Raw genomic sequence first — 15,656 nt, forward strand, 5'->3', positions numbered from 1 at the left:
AGATGCTTGGATCTTGTTTCTTTTGCTTTGTGTGTCAAACTCAAGTCTGAACTCCTTTCTTCATCTGCAAAATGTAAATATCCACACCGAGCAACACAAGATTGCTGTGTTAATTGGTTTTTGAATATTCCAGGACTACACAACTGTTAAGTGACATTCATACAGGAATTGGCCAGCCATCACTTGTGGTCAAGTTGACTGCTTTTTATTATTACTATTTTTTATTATTGATGTCAATTTTTCTTCTTTATTTTATTTTTATCTTTGTAAAGATATTTTTTTGTTGATAGTAAGTTGCCTGCATTTTGTACATAAAATTTCACTGAATCACAGGCACACCCACTGATTTATGTATTTTCTATGGGGGCCTTTTTAGCTACAAGAGCAAATTCAGTAGTTGCAGCAAAGACCTCTGTCTTGCAAAGCCTAAAATAGATACTATCTGCTTTTTAAAGAAAAAATGTACTGACTGGAGCTCTAATAATATTACTACTACTACTACTATTAATAGTAACTAAGGTCAATTTCTACAACTCTCATGAAAAATATTTGAAATGCCCACTGAGTGGCAATACACTGTTTATTTGGGGAGTGGGCAGGGAGAGAGGGAATGTATACAGTTGAATTTGCTACCTGATCAATAAAGTCAAAATAGCAAGTTAGTTTTATTTCCATATACCCAACCTTCAATTTAACTTTCACTTCAGTTTGTTTGCTTATTAATTTCTATGAAAGGAGGCACTACTGATAGGTGGTCATAGCCCACATCACAATATTTTGTTTTGTGTAACCAACACAATATTTTAGAAATTGGAAAATTTTATGAAACATTCTGAATTCTTGACTTCTCTTGGAAAAAAATCTTCTTAACATGGACCCACATTCCCCGATGGTAACAAACAGCTGGGTGCCCTTCACATCTGCCACAACCTCCACCATTTCTATGACCCCCCAATGCACGCAAATCATGGTTCAAACTGCCTGTGGGCGTCTGAGCCTGAGATTCTCACTGTGGAATATCTACATTTTCTGGGTTGGCTGCATTTTCCGTGACATGGCCCCTAGCACTATCAGAACATGGCAAGTATGGATGTCCCTAAAGGTTTAATTGGTATTTCCCACCTTCTTCCTTATCAGCTAACTAGATTCCTGCAGCATGTGATATTGAAGAGCAAAGGACTCTAAGGTGGGAGACTGAAATCTCATTTTATTGATGAGTGAAACTGAAATGCTGTCTAATAGGAACAAGGAAACATTTCTTATGAATAATCAATGGCCCACTTTCAATAATAAATTATAGATTGCTTTCATTTATCATTTTGTGGCGCACTGCAGAGGATTTCTGAACCACACAAGGAGCACTACGCAACTGAAAACAAAGGGAAAAGTAAATGGAGGAAGTCAAGGGTGGCGTTATAAAGGGTTCTACTCACTAGGGCACATGGCAACTTCCGCTTTAGGAAGCAAAATAATTTTATCAGAGCCTCTAATTTCACTTCATTTCTGAGCAAAAAACACTTGCTTTCAGAAATAATTACTTTTTCCAAACAAAAGTAACCGAATAAAAATTAAGATTCAACATAATCAAACATTTTATTCACTAATACAATCTTTGGCAACATATATATGGCTGGTCTGAGTAAACATATGTCCTGCTATGGGTCAGACGTATGCGTAACCTTTAGGAATGCTAGCAATAGACCTCAATCTTCCTTCTAAATCAGAGGTTCTCAACCTGTGGGTCGCGACCCCTTTGTGGGTCAAAGGACCCTTTCACAGGGGTCGCCTAAGACCATCAGAAAACACATATATAATTACATATTGTTTTTGTGATTAATCACTATGCTTTAATTATGTTCAATTTGTAACAATGAAATTGGGGGTCACCACAACATGAGGAACTGTATTAAAGGGTCGCGGCATTAGGAAGGTTGAGAACCACTGTTCTAAATGAGTATTTTCTTACTCTCCCCTGTAAAAGTCCTATGCAAAGTCTGATCTAACCTTGAGGATATGTCCAAACTAAAGTTTAATGTGAATGTCAGTCCAAACCCTTACATTTCAAAGTGCAAATCATCAAGGATATTGAATTATAGGCACCCAGTGCCTCTGAGTTACCCAGAGGGTCCCTGTGCCTCCCTGGAATGAGGCCTAACATGAAGCCATTCCCTTCCAACAATTGACTTTGACCCCCGCCTTTTGACTTATTCTAGCTTAGTGTTTACATTTTTCCCCCACATTTGATTCTTGGCAAATGCTCAGGATTTTAGCTTGAGCTCATTTTCACTGATACAATCATGGAAGATTTAGCAGGGTGGTAATAAGCCCAGGCAATTCAAATAGTTCTAAATTTATATTCTAGGCATTTTATTCACTAACACAATCCTTGACAATATATATAGTTGGTCTGAGTAAAGCTTGTTCATCTATAATATACATCACAGGATAGTTTTAAAGATTAAATGAGAAACACATGTGAATGACTGGCCCAAGGCTGGGAATCTCCGTGCTCAGTAAATAATAACTATTAGTATCGCTGTTGGTTTGATGGACTATCTTGGGTAGAACACAGGACCTTAAATGAGGTCCCAATGGACCCACATCTCAGGATCAGCCTCCTTGCTTGAATAGGGCAGTTTCATCCTCTCCCCACTCCTGCATGGAAGAGCGAGGAGGGATCCACTCTTATAACCCTTTGTATTCCCCATAGACCCTGTACAGCTGTGCACACGCAGTAGGGACACATGTAACATGTGTACAAGGAGAACTATAATTCTCCTGCATTGATTGGCTCTGAATGTGTCATTGGAAGGATTAATAAGGCAATATAACCAAATGATGGTTCCCTCGGCAGTTAATTCAGTTCTTTCAACATACACACCAGTATATGCAGTGTACACAGGGTGACTTTGTATCGTACAAGGAAATGGCATGAGTTCACGTAGGATGTGAACTTCTCCTTTAAGAGTGTCTGTGGTCATCTGCAAACTATAGGAGAATATGTTGTGAGTGCTAACTCCTCGCTGTAAGGTCAAAAGAAAATCCAGAATGTTACCTATGCTGCTGGTTAATCTTAAAAGTCATTTATTAACCTACACTTCAGGTAATCATCTTATTTTGTAAATGGTCAGTTAATTTAGGGGAAAAGTTAAGACAATCCAATAAATTGACACTAGATGGTTCATCTTCCAAAACATTTTTTTTTTTACCTCTGACATAGTATGGTCAATGATCAATTGTCTTTAAAATAGAGGATCAAAGAGTGGCTGTTTCATATTTTGAGCAAACTACAGATTGTCTTTGACTTTTTAAAGAAATCAATCTTGAGCCTTTTGGAGAAAAGAAAGAGTTGGATCAGTTCCTCGCATCATGCACCAAAATGAATTCCAAGTGAACACATAATTAAATGTAAAAAAAAAAAATACACCTTAAGTTTACTAAAGGTAACAACATGTGTGAAATTCTCTAACTTGTGAATGCCTGAATTATGACTCAGAATCAATAAACAATAGAGATGTATACCTTGATTTTATAAAAATGACAGTATTTCAAAGTTTTGGCATGGTAAATGCAACCATACATAACATAAAAAGACAAATATAAAACTGAGAAAAATATTTGCAATTTATATCACAGATACAGTGTTATATGTCTAACATATACAGCCCCTTTGATAAGAGGAGAAAAGATCAATGTTTTAGAACAATAAACTAGAATAATGATCAGTTAGTTCACAACAAAAATGCAAATGGCCCCTAGACATTAAAAGATTACATATGCATGAATCTTTGACTCACAATTCCATTTTGGGGAACCTACTGCAATTATACCCTGCCAAAATGAAGACATTTATATGCATGACTAGTTAGTAAATGACTAATTTTAATACCAAAAGACTAGTAACAATCCACCTGTCCATCAGTAAGGAGACTGAATAAACTCTGCTATTGCATAGTCCTAGAAGGCATACAAGGAAGTTGTAAAAAGGAAATAGTGTAGAGAAATGGATGTATCCTAATACAGTGCTATTCATATTAGTAAGGAGAAAAAGTGACTGTGTGTGAATTTTTAACTAAACAAATAATAAAAGGGTGGATAGTAACATTTTAAACTGTGTGGCTTAACCAACAAGCAAGGAATGTGAATATGACAGGGTGGAAAGCTGGACTTTTTTTTTTTTAACAGTATCTTGTAGAACTGAATTGGGAATCACATAAAAATTTTTACACAATTATACAACAGTTTTTTGAAAAAATAAATCTCTACAAAGTCTAAAATAAAATGAAACAAAGAAGACTATGTATTCAGTTGGAGAGTGATTATAAATGATGTTAAAACACAGTAGTCTGACTAGACATTGCCAAAAGGATATAACTTACAGATAAAAGAACTGAAAGAAAACAAATTGTTCTAAGTGGTGTTGGTATTGTTATTATGAGATTTTGTATGTATAATGTAGCATAAAAGTGTTGAATAATTATTTTGCATGGTAAGAATATAATTTCAGGTATTACTGAGTTAGAATTCTGTTGGGGAGAAAGAATAAAAAATGCAAAATAGAAGGGATTAAACAAAACTCAAATGTGCATGGTTTGAATTACAAGTATCATTACTAGTATAAACTACTGATGTGTTTTATCTTAAAATTGCATGCCTTCACTCCCTCCACTAAAAATAAAAAATCTAGAAACAATGACCAACCCAATAAAAAGGAGCCCTTCTATCACCCAGATTTAATACTAAGTTTTAAGATATTTTTCTACTAACTGGAAGTAGGGCACCTTGAAAAAACGTGGTTGATTAATGAAGAAATCCTCCACAAAGCCCTAGAACATAGTTCTAAGCCAGTTATCAAGAACATTGCAAGAGATTAAAAGTGTTGTGCCACAAGGGCTCAGCGCCATCTTGAAGAGGTTCCCCAACCCACTATTAAAAAATTTGAGTATAAATTCTATATAATGAAAGGCTAATATGCAAATTGACCCAACAGTGAAACGACTGGTCGCTGTGATGTACACTGACCACCAGGGGGCAGACGCTCAGCACAGGAGCTGCCCCTGGTGGTCAGTGCGCTCCCACAGGGGGAGCACTGCTCAGCCAGAAGCTGTCGAGCTCAGCGGCGGTGGCAGGAGCCTCTCCCGCCTCTGCAGCAGTTGGACATCCCCCAAGGGCTCCCAGACTGCGAGAGTGTGAGAGGGTGTAGGCTGGGCTGAGAGATCACCCCCCCACAGTTCATGAATTTTGTGCACCCGGCCTCTAGTAGATCAATAAATTAAATGCTTATATTCAAATGTCTGTAGTGATACTAAAGCAATGCAAAACCAAACTAAACTAATTGGTGCTAGAGAACTGGATCAACCTTTTGAACAGCTGTTACATAAAGGGAAAGGGTCAGACATTTCTCCAGCCTTTCCTATCCATATTGTGCCACTGGGTAAGCAAAAAAAAGGGGTGACATTTTTAAAGAAGATTTTCAGTTAATAAGCAAGGAAAGAATAATAGAATAAAAAAGACTCAATATACATTAACATGTTAAAAGATCTCTGTATTGAGCTTAAAAGCTGCTAACATTCCCAAATAACAAACACCCAGATATCACGGACCTCTGATGGGAACCACATTACCACTTACGATCCTACTCTTACCCAAGGGTGGAGAAAACAAGTGAAGTGTGAGCACATCTCCCATCAGAGGGCAGGGAGCCATGGGAAACTACGCCGCAGGCATCCCATCTGTCATGTTCAGGCTTTGGGAAGCTTTGCAGGGTAACCTCCTGGCTTCTTCAACAATCAACTGCCTGTGAGAAAGAAAAAATGGAAAAAGAGAGAGATGAAGGGAAATTCTATATTAAAAGAGATTTAAGCGACATCGGACCATCACAAAATGTTGACAGCATTTAACTCATTCTTCAAACAAATGTGAAAAATTATGATACTCATGAGGTCATTGAAAATTTGAACATTGACCTGATATTTAATCGCAAATTATATATATTTTAGGAACGTTAGTTGCTTTGCAATTGCATGAGGAAAGGATTCTTATCTTTTAGGGTTGCATATGGAAATATTTATGGATGGGATGCTGTACACTAGCATTTACTTAAAATAATATAAATATGGGGAAGTGTCTGGTGGAGCAGATAAAACAAGACTGGCTGGGGATTGATCACTGCCGAGGTTGGACAATGAGTGCACGGTCCTCATTATTCTGTCTATTCCTGCAGATGGTCAGCATCTTCTATAATGACAGTTAAACATGCACAGAACAGTCATTTCTTTCGGGCTTTTATGTCATAGTCACAGCATTGATAAAGTTAACAAGGTAAATTTTTGCAAAGCAAGAATAAGTAAATTCTACATCATTCTCAGCACAAGAAAATTTCCGTTTTATAGACTTTTGACAGATATTAATGTGAAGAGAAATATTACATATTTAATTACAAAATTACTCTCCTTGTGAATGAGTGAGTATTGTTATCATTCTGGGTATCACTCTAATTCATATGAAACAGCCACAATGGTTTTATGCATTAAAGTTTTTATAATAAATTTTCATAGTTCCCCATGTTCTTTTGGATTTATTTCAGGATTAAGGTTGTAAATTACTCAAGCCATCCCTCATAACAATTTATAGTTCTCAACTCTTGTTAGGACACCTTAGCATGGAAATTTTGTGGGAACTCCGTAGACCCTTTGATACTACTCCTGTTTTCTTCATCTCTCCATGTCTTCAATTCAACAACATTTTACCTATAAACAATTTTTAAACAATAAAGTCTATCTCAAAAGTCTAACAATAAGTCCTGACTTCATCAACCATTAAGGACATGCTGTGATGGTTACTCACTCTAGCCTCCAATGTAGATAAGACGGTTTCAACACAATGCACAATTCTCTGTACCCTTCTCTCTCTCACCTGAAATACCCTCTGGAATTCATTTGAAAAAGTCTGTCATCATTATGGTAAAGACCTCAGACCAATTTACAAAGTGTTATACATCATTGTAAGTAAGGAATTGCATTGTAGCAATACCTTATGGTGTCAATAATATGATCGAAAACCTCTGCCTCAAAAGATAATTTGATTTAATGATGTTTTCAAGAAAACACAAAAAGCAGTTCCTTATGTGAAATTCTTAAATTTTGGTTTGCCCTGTCAAGAGTTACAATGTCAAGAGAAAATATAAAAACATTTTTTATTCTTAAAAAAAATGTTTTTGAGAGTGATGCTGTACTAAAAGTTGGAAAACATGAATGGAATATATTGCATTCCTTCAGAGAGAAGAATAAAAGGAAAGTGAAAAAACAGGTATCAAAACATGGTGATGCAATTAGCCCGCTGATTCAAAGAACAGAAGTTCAAATTGTGCTTTAAAACTTTATTGAGCAAAATAAGGAAGTGAATAAAAAAATATTAGTGAGTTTTCAATCGAACTTATTGCTAAAGATAGTTACCTAGTGTTTCAGTCTCATTGCATGCTTTCTACTCAGAAAACGAAACACCACCAACTTGTGCAGACCAGCCGCCTTGAAGATTTCCCACCAACTGGGATGACCTCAGACATGGGGAGCTAAGGAGGCCAGTAAAGCCACGCTGTGACACCGGGAACTGCTGGCTGATCTGAGAGTTCAACAGTTCGACTTTACTTCGCTTCCTTAGAAGCACAGGAGCGCTGGTGAGTATGTGAGGGAGGCGGGGTAATCTGGTATCTGTTTCTGGGAAATGCCAGATGGTTCTGCCTCCTGGTGTCTCATTTTAGAGAATGTCATTTTGAATTGCAGGGCTTTAAGGCAGCAATTTTCAACTGGTGGCCCCAAGAATGTTTAAAACGTGTTATACCCAACTATTTAGTCAGGGACACCGACCTCTTTTCCCTTAGATCCGTGGTTAGCAAACCACAGCTCGCGAGCCACATGCGGCTCTTTGGCCCCTTGAGTGTGGCTCTTCCACAAAATACCACATGCGGGCGCACATGCACAGTGCGATTGAAACTTCGTGGCCCATGCGCAGAAGTCGGTATTTTGTGGAAGAGCCACACTTAAGAGGCCAAAGAGCTGCATGTGACTCGCGAGCCACGGTTTGCCGAGCCGCAGTTTGCTGGATTGTCCAATAAAAAAATGACAACAGCCAACACAACAACAGCCATCCAAGGTGAATGAATCAAAATGATACCTATTTTTTTTTTTTGGCAGATTGGCAAAAATATCTTTAAAAAAAAAAGATCGGCAAAAATATCTTTTTAAAATGTTAGTAATTAGTTTGTGTGTGCCATAAGATGAAAAAGGTTGAACATTGCTGCTTTAAGGGGTAAAACCTTATAATGTGTTTTACAAAATATGTACAAAATACGCCATTACGTCTTTGACACATCCATGCCTTTGCCATATAGTAGCATGCTGAAGTGAGAACGTACCATAAACGACACAGCTCAAGTTGTCTTTGACAGCGTACACAATTATTGCAAGTACCAACTAGCAAAATTCACCAGATTCCAAATAATAATGCTATCACTTGATGGATTAATGGGAAATTGTCTAAAGGTAGGTTATAGTTGATAAATTGAAATAAATCACATGGCGCAAAGGAGAAAACATTGTAATATGTAGAAATAATACATATTAAAATTCCCAACCAAGTGTCCCAAACCTTTGGATAGTGATTCAGCCCTTTATTTTCGGGTTTAGATCACATGGGAAGTGACTTTCTCACTAAGGGTGGGAGGAGTCTGAGGGCTTGAGACTTGCTCCTTGACTGTAGGAAGCTGCCAACTAGTTAAACTGGCAGATGTGCTTTTACGGCTGGGACCATCTGGAGACCTTGATGTTGGGCTTTAGGGAGGAAAATGATGCACAAAACAGCAAGCGCCTTTGTGAAGTTGCGTTCGAGCAGAGATAGATGGAGGTTAAAATGTTTTCTTAACACACTTCCCCCTTCACCACCGCTTTTTCCTCAGCCCCAATAAACCCCGCTGACTTAGGAGTGGTCATGTCACTCACCTTCACAAGGAAGGAAATAGAACTTAGCAAATTGCCTATCTCCTGCTATGTAAAAATTTTTAAAATTTACTTTGCGAGTTGACTTCTAAAAGTAATTATCCTTATCAAAATGTCCCAGGACACTGAGATTCTGCAATTTCAAGATAACCTAATATATCTTCTCAACTTAAAAACACAAAGCTTTTTCTGCAATTTCCTTCTTTTCAGAATTGCTCCCTGGGGAATGTGGCCATTGACTTGGGGTATAGTAGGTGCATAGATGTCATTAGAAATTTAAAACTTAGCCTTCTACACTTGGGTTTGATATTTCATTTTTATGTTTTCTTACCGATCGCTATGGATACTTGTGGAATTTTTAAAAAGTCTTCAAGAATCTGAGGCATGTCTATACGGTTTGCATATTCCGTCTCCTCAGTTGTCAATCACAGTAAACTAAGACGTGAGGAAGCATGCTCTCCTCGGATTAGCAGCGCCGGCCCCTGAAACAACACAGAGAGCATCCCCAGGTTTGTTTGCAGAAGACCTGAACTGAGGTCACTTTCCAAGGCAGCGAGATGCTGCTCTCTGTGACCCTGAAAGGTCAGAGTTCAGGAATTTCCTGGAGAGACTGTGTTTTGGCTAGCGTTTATTTTGAAAGTATCAAGGGACTCAACTAGCAATAGCAGGACTCTCTTCATCAGAGACGTCAAAGGGCATGTGTTTAACAAAATGTATTAGAGGCGGGAAAGGGAAGACCACGTTTAAGAATCATCAACAAAAGAGAAATGTCTAGTTTTACAAAAGTCAGGAAGGTTACAAGGTTCTGTTTCTTGTATGGCTTATTATTCATTTGCAATAATTAACTTTTAAATGGAATGGATTTGAGTAAAATAGGAGCATAAGTGATACTCATGCTAGCAGTATTGTAACTCTATTGATATTATTTGTGCTTGGTAATATTTGCCCGTATCATATGACATATCCAGGGAGTGAAACTCAGGTTCCAAAAATTCATGGTAATGCCCCAGCCATGTAAAGCAAAGCGTCCACTGCAGGCACTTTTGTTTATGTTGGTTTTTTAGCAGTTTCTGTGTGTTGAAACAGACCTGCCTAGAGATGATGGTCTGAAACAAACTCCCCAGCCCTCTTCTAATCTTATACTTTGGTCAACAGCTAAACTCCACATATGTGGTGTATTAAAAATAGATCATATTAGTAATTTCTATCTGAAATATAAGTACCTTGAAGAAACCAGGGGTTCAAAATACATATTTAAACGAAGTTCATTTTTTGTTTTTTTGACAAATGTACATTAGCCAATGCCCTGAATTTTTCTGTGTTCCACAATTCATAGGTGATGGGTCAAACTCATCAGTCAACTGAATTACTCGCATAAGTAGGGCTTTGTCCCAACTCAGCCACGACTGATGTTACTCTTGGATCCTGTGCTGTGGATGCACACTCCCAATTCTTCTGGGGCCATGTATGATTTTGGCAAACCGCAGCATTATGTGCGCTTAACCAGCAAGTTGTACTAGGGAGCGAAAACGCCTGTTGCTGTAGAGACTTTAAACAGGTGGCGCCCGTCATGATAACCAAGGTCAAGGATCATCAAGGACTAAAAAGAAACAACATCGTTGGAGCTGTTGGAGGGAGTTAGCTAAATTTCCTTTTGCTGCATATACAAAAATGTGTTTTTCTACATAACGAATGATTTGTCATACTTTCTAACAATACTAAGCCAAATACGTTAGTCAGATATGAATTATACCTATATATTCTGAAATAAAAAACAACTCAGACCTAAAAAATAAAATTGAGCCTAGTGAGGCTTAGTTTTATGGTACTTTATGGATTGTCATACAAGGAAATACATTTTCTGAAAAAGTTTCTTTTTCCAGACTTTACAACAGAGAACTGGGCCAACAAAAAGGAAGCGGTTCCTAGGATCTACCTGGGATGAATTATGTTAGGGTTCTCTTTTTTTGACCAAAAGCTTTTTATAAATTTATACTGAAGAATTATTGATTTTGATTGATTTTGACTGGATAAATATTTATTAACAAGCACCTGATTTTTTGTCAGGCATTTTATGGATACACACACACACACACACACACAAATATCAGTATTCAATATCATTGGGATGTGATCAGAAAAGGAAAGAAACCACATAATACACAAGCAGAAAGCACGTGTTCCTAAATGACCATTTTGTCCCTATTGGTGCTCCCAGTAGCTGTGAGATCTTTGAAAATGGGAGACAGCATGGCACTCACCTACCAACCGGAAACTTTAGAAATATCTTTAATATAAACTTAAAGGTTTTATATTCAAATTCTTATATTAAACTTTAAAACTTCCTTATATTTTGAAGTAAGTTATCATGAAAATATGCTGTATCTTAGTAGATCTTGATAGATAATATTTATTATCCTAGGTAGATTTCTAAATATTGTAAGAGAAGAGATTAAAACTCTGATAAAACATAAATATGTGTTAATACAGCAAAAAATATTAATAATTACCTCGAAGTCATATAAAGCCGTTTTAAACTGGAATTTTAAAAACAATAATGTTTAGAAATTCCCAAATTCGAGTTTAATTGTTCTTTTCTGGTGTGATTATCCCTTCATGGCAGGATGTACATTTATTCCTCACACTTTCGAGTTTGCAGGTCTCGGCACTTCAGTGGCACTGACGAAAGCTGGGACCAAGCTCCTGTCCTTTGCTGTCACGGTGTGGAGCCTCCAGGGCCATCAGGCCCACCAGCCACCAGTCCCACGAATTCACTGAGCCCCAGGCTCCTCATGGATAAAACACAGGTAAGAATTTTTACTTCAGAGGATTATGATCCTATTAAGTGAAAACATGTATGGGAAGCACAGTCCCTGGACACAGAGAACAGTAGAATTATTACAATGATTTCATTGTCATTATTATTAAGACAACTAGTAATAACCTTGAATTCCTGAAGGTCAAAGCTTTGATCTTGTGATAATGACAAAATTAACTGAATGATGTCTAACCACATAGTCATTGTTATTCATATAGGACATGAGCCTTAGGAGGAAAAAAATAATGGCTCTCAATTCTCTTTGATCTATAACTCTTTCCGTTTTATTTCTAAGTGTTTTTACATACCTCCAGGGCCAATACTTCTGGGACATACAGATTCATCTTGAGTCTGAGACATGTAATACATACCCAGTTTCATCCGTCAGCTCTTTATTTTTCTTCTATCAGTGTTCCCCGACATGCACTGAAGCCTTTTGTCACATAATGGGGAATTTTCATACAAGTGTGCTAAGAGGCAAATTGACTCTCTGCTGAAAAAATTACTTTAAAAGCCAATCTACAAAGCTATCAACAACAAAATAACAACAACAACAACACACACACACACGCACACACACATACACACCTTGGTCTACCGCCATCTGTGTCCCTCCTTTCTCTCATCACCATGATTCCTTCAACTCCAGAAATCCAGGGCCTTACCTATTTCTGGTCATGGAATTTAGATGGATGGGATGCAAGGGACATTGGCCATATACAGCTGCAATACCAGCTTATTTTTTTCCCAACATGACCTAGTCAAACTTATGTTTTTAATATGTAGACTGCATTTATTATGAATTGGGACACATTTTTTTCTACAGTTAAAAAAATACTAAAAGTTTTCAATTAGAAATGTAATTGAACAACTAAAAGAAGAGTTACTGATTATGTTGTAGAATCAATAAACTAAGAAAGGGAAACAGGTAACATTGAGAGACCAAGATGGCGGCGTAGGTAAACACCGGAGACCGCTGCCGCAAACAACCATTTCAAAAATACAACTAAAAGACTGAACGGACATCACCCAGAACCACAGGAAGGCTGGCTGAAGAGAGACTCTACAACTAGAAGGAAAGAGAACAGCAAACCGAGGCTCAGAGGAGGCGCAGTGTGGAAAATACAAAGGTACCGAGGTGCGCGCGAAAGCGGGCTGGTGGCTGAGGGCACGGTTGTCGTTTTCGGTCGGGAGTGAGTCTCAGACTCTGGGCTCCAGATCCGGGCGAGTCTCTAGGGACCCAGACTCAAACGGGAGAAGCGGGATTATCCGGCATCAGTTGGAACCTGAGGGCAGCTTTCTCTCCGAGGTTTGCAGCGGCTGCCAGGGTTCTGAGAAGCAGAGCCTCTGGGAACGGGACTGAGAGCGGCCATAACTGCTCCCTCCGCCCGCCCTGTTGATCCCGCCCCGCCCAAGCCCTGCGCACAGCCATTTGCCGATCGCCTCAGGCAAAGGCTGGATTAGCGCCTTCCCAGAAGACAGACGTTTTCCACACAGCTAATTCCTACAGCCAGTCGGCCTGGTGGTCAAATCCCTCTAGTGTTAACTACAACAATTAAGGCTTGGCTAGAACAAGACTGCGCACAAAGACCACAAGGGGGTGCACCAAGAAAGCATAAAAGATGCGGAGACAAAAAAACATGACAGAAATGGAGGATATGGAGCTAAGAATCGCAATTTTGAGGGCTTGCTATAAACTTGAGCAGAGCCTCACGAAAACTAATGAGACCCTCGATGCTACGATAAAGAAATTAGAAAGTAAGCATACACGGACTGAAATAAAGAATATTATACCCAATAGCAGACCAGAGGAGCACAAGAATCAAACCGAAGAAGCAAAAAACACCCAACTGGAAAAGCAAAATGAAAAAAGAATCCGAAAGTGTGAAGATAGTGTAAGGAGCCTCTGGGACAGCTTCAAGCGCACTAATATCAGAATAATAGGGGTGCCAGAAGATGAGAGACAGCAAGATATTGAAAACCTATTTGAAGAAATAATGGCAGAAAACTTCCCCCACCTGGTGAAAGAAATGGACTTACAGGTCCAAGAAGCGAAGAGAACCCCAAACAAAAGGAATCCAAAGAGGACCACACCAAGACATATCATAATTAAAATGCGAAGAGCAAAAGACAAAGAGAGAATCTTAAAAGCAGCAAGAGAAAGAGACTCAATTACCTACAAGGGAATACCCATACGACTGTCAGCTGATTTCTCAACAGAAACTTTGCAGGCCAGAAGGGAATGGCAAGAAATATTCAAAGTGCTGAATACCAAGAACCTACAACCAAGACTACTTTATCCAGCAAAGCTATCATTCAGAATTGAAGGTCAGATAAAGAGCTTCACAGATAAGGGAAAAGCTAAAGGAGTTCATCACCACTAAACCAGTATATACGAAATGCTGAAAGGTTTCCTTTAAGAAGAGGAAGAAGAAAAAGGTAAAGATACAAATTGTGACCAACAAACATGCATCTATCAACAAGTGAATCTAAGAATCAAGTGAATAAATAATCTGATGTACAGAATGAACTGGTGATTACAATGAATCAGGGACATAGAAGGGGAATGGACTGACTATTCTTGGGGGGGGGGGAAGGGGAATGGGAGATGCGGGAAGAGAATGGACAAAAATCGTGCACCTATGGATGAGGACAGTGGGTGGGGAGTGACGGCGGAGGGTGGGGCGGGAACTGGGAGAAGGGGAGTTATGGGAAAAAAAGAGGAACAAATGTAATCAGAACAATAAAGATTTAATTAAAAAAAAAAGAAAGGGAAACATTTAATTATAACAGTTGGCATTCCTAGTGCTTGTGAAATCCCAAAGATTTTGCCTCCAGCATAGTCTATATGACAAAGGATTACATGACAAAGAAGCAATGGAAACTACATTTTAAAAATCTGTATTCTGAACTTTCTTTTAAAGAATCATATTGAACTTTAGAGAGGAAGGGAGAGGGAGAGAGAGAGAAACACTGATGTGAGAGTGATACATCCTTGGCTGCCTCCTACATGCCGCCTACCCGGAGTCTAGCCTGCAACCCTGCATGTGCCTTGACCAGGAATGTAACAGGTAACCTTTTGTTGCACAGGACAATGCCCAACCAGCTGAGCCACACCAGCAGGGCTATAGTCTAGATTTTTTAAACTAAAATTATGTTGCATTTTTGTGTGATCCTGGATCTCCAGTTTACCAAGCATTACTAGAAAATCATTTTTTCTCCAGCTTTAAATATTTTCTTAAGAATAAAACACTAATGTTACATATTAACCATGCAGTGAGATTTTTAAACATTCATTGATGGAATGAAAAATGAACATGGTACTCTTAGAAAGCTTTTAGCTCTTTGTTTTCACTCTGCATAGATTTAGTCTGTGGATACAGACTTGATGGAAACACATGCACAATGTCAGGATAGGCTCATTTCTTGATGACCCAAGATAGTGCATGAAGTTTTTTTCTCCTATCTTAATTTCTATTGGCATTATTATTATTTTAACACTTGAATATTATAGTATTGCATAATAATGTAATAATGATGCTAATAAAGTTAGCATTTTAAAATTATTTCATACTTAAAAATGATTCCATCATAAAGACTACTGTTTATAATTTGAGTCTTAGTCTTTGAACTGGTAGAAATCGATAAAGTAAATTTGGAAATAATTCAAGGAAAATTTTAGGTACTCTATGACAATCATCTAGATATTTTAGCTAAGCACAATTTTTACAGTGAGATATGTGAATATTTATGTATATTTCCTTCATTTGGTTGTTGAGAAAGTCTGGAATAAGTTCAGAGACACTTCCCCTCCCATCCCCTGTGTCTCCCTCCTCTCTCGGCAC

Source organism: Myotis lucifugus, unplaced genomic scaffold, assembly GCF_000147115.1.
Source record: "Myotis lucifugus unplaced genomic scaffold, Myoluc2.0 scaffold_309, whole genome shotgun sequence".
Classification (NCBI taxonomy): domain Eukaryota; kingdom Metazoa; phylum Chordata; class Mammalia; order Chiroptera; family Vespertilionidae; genus Myotis; species Myotis lucifugus.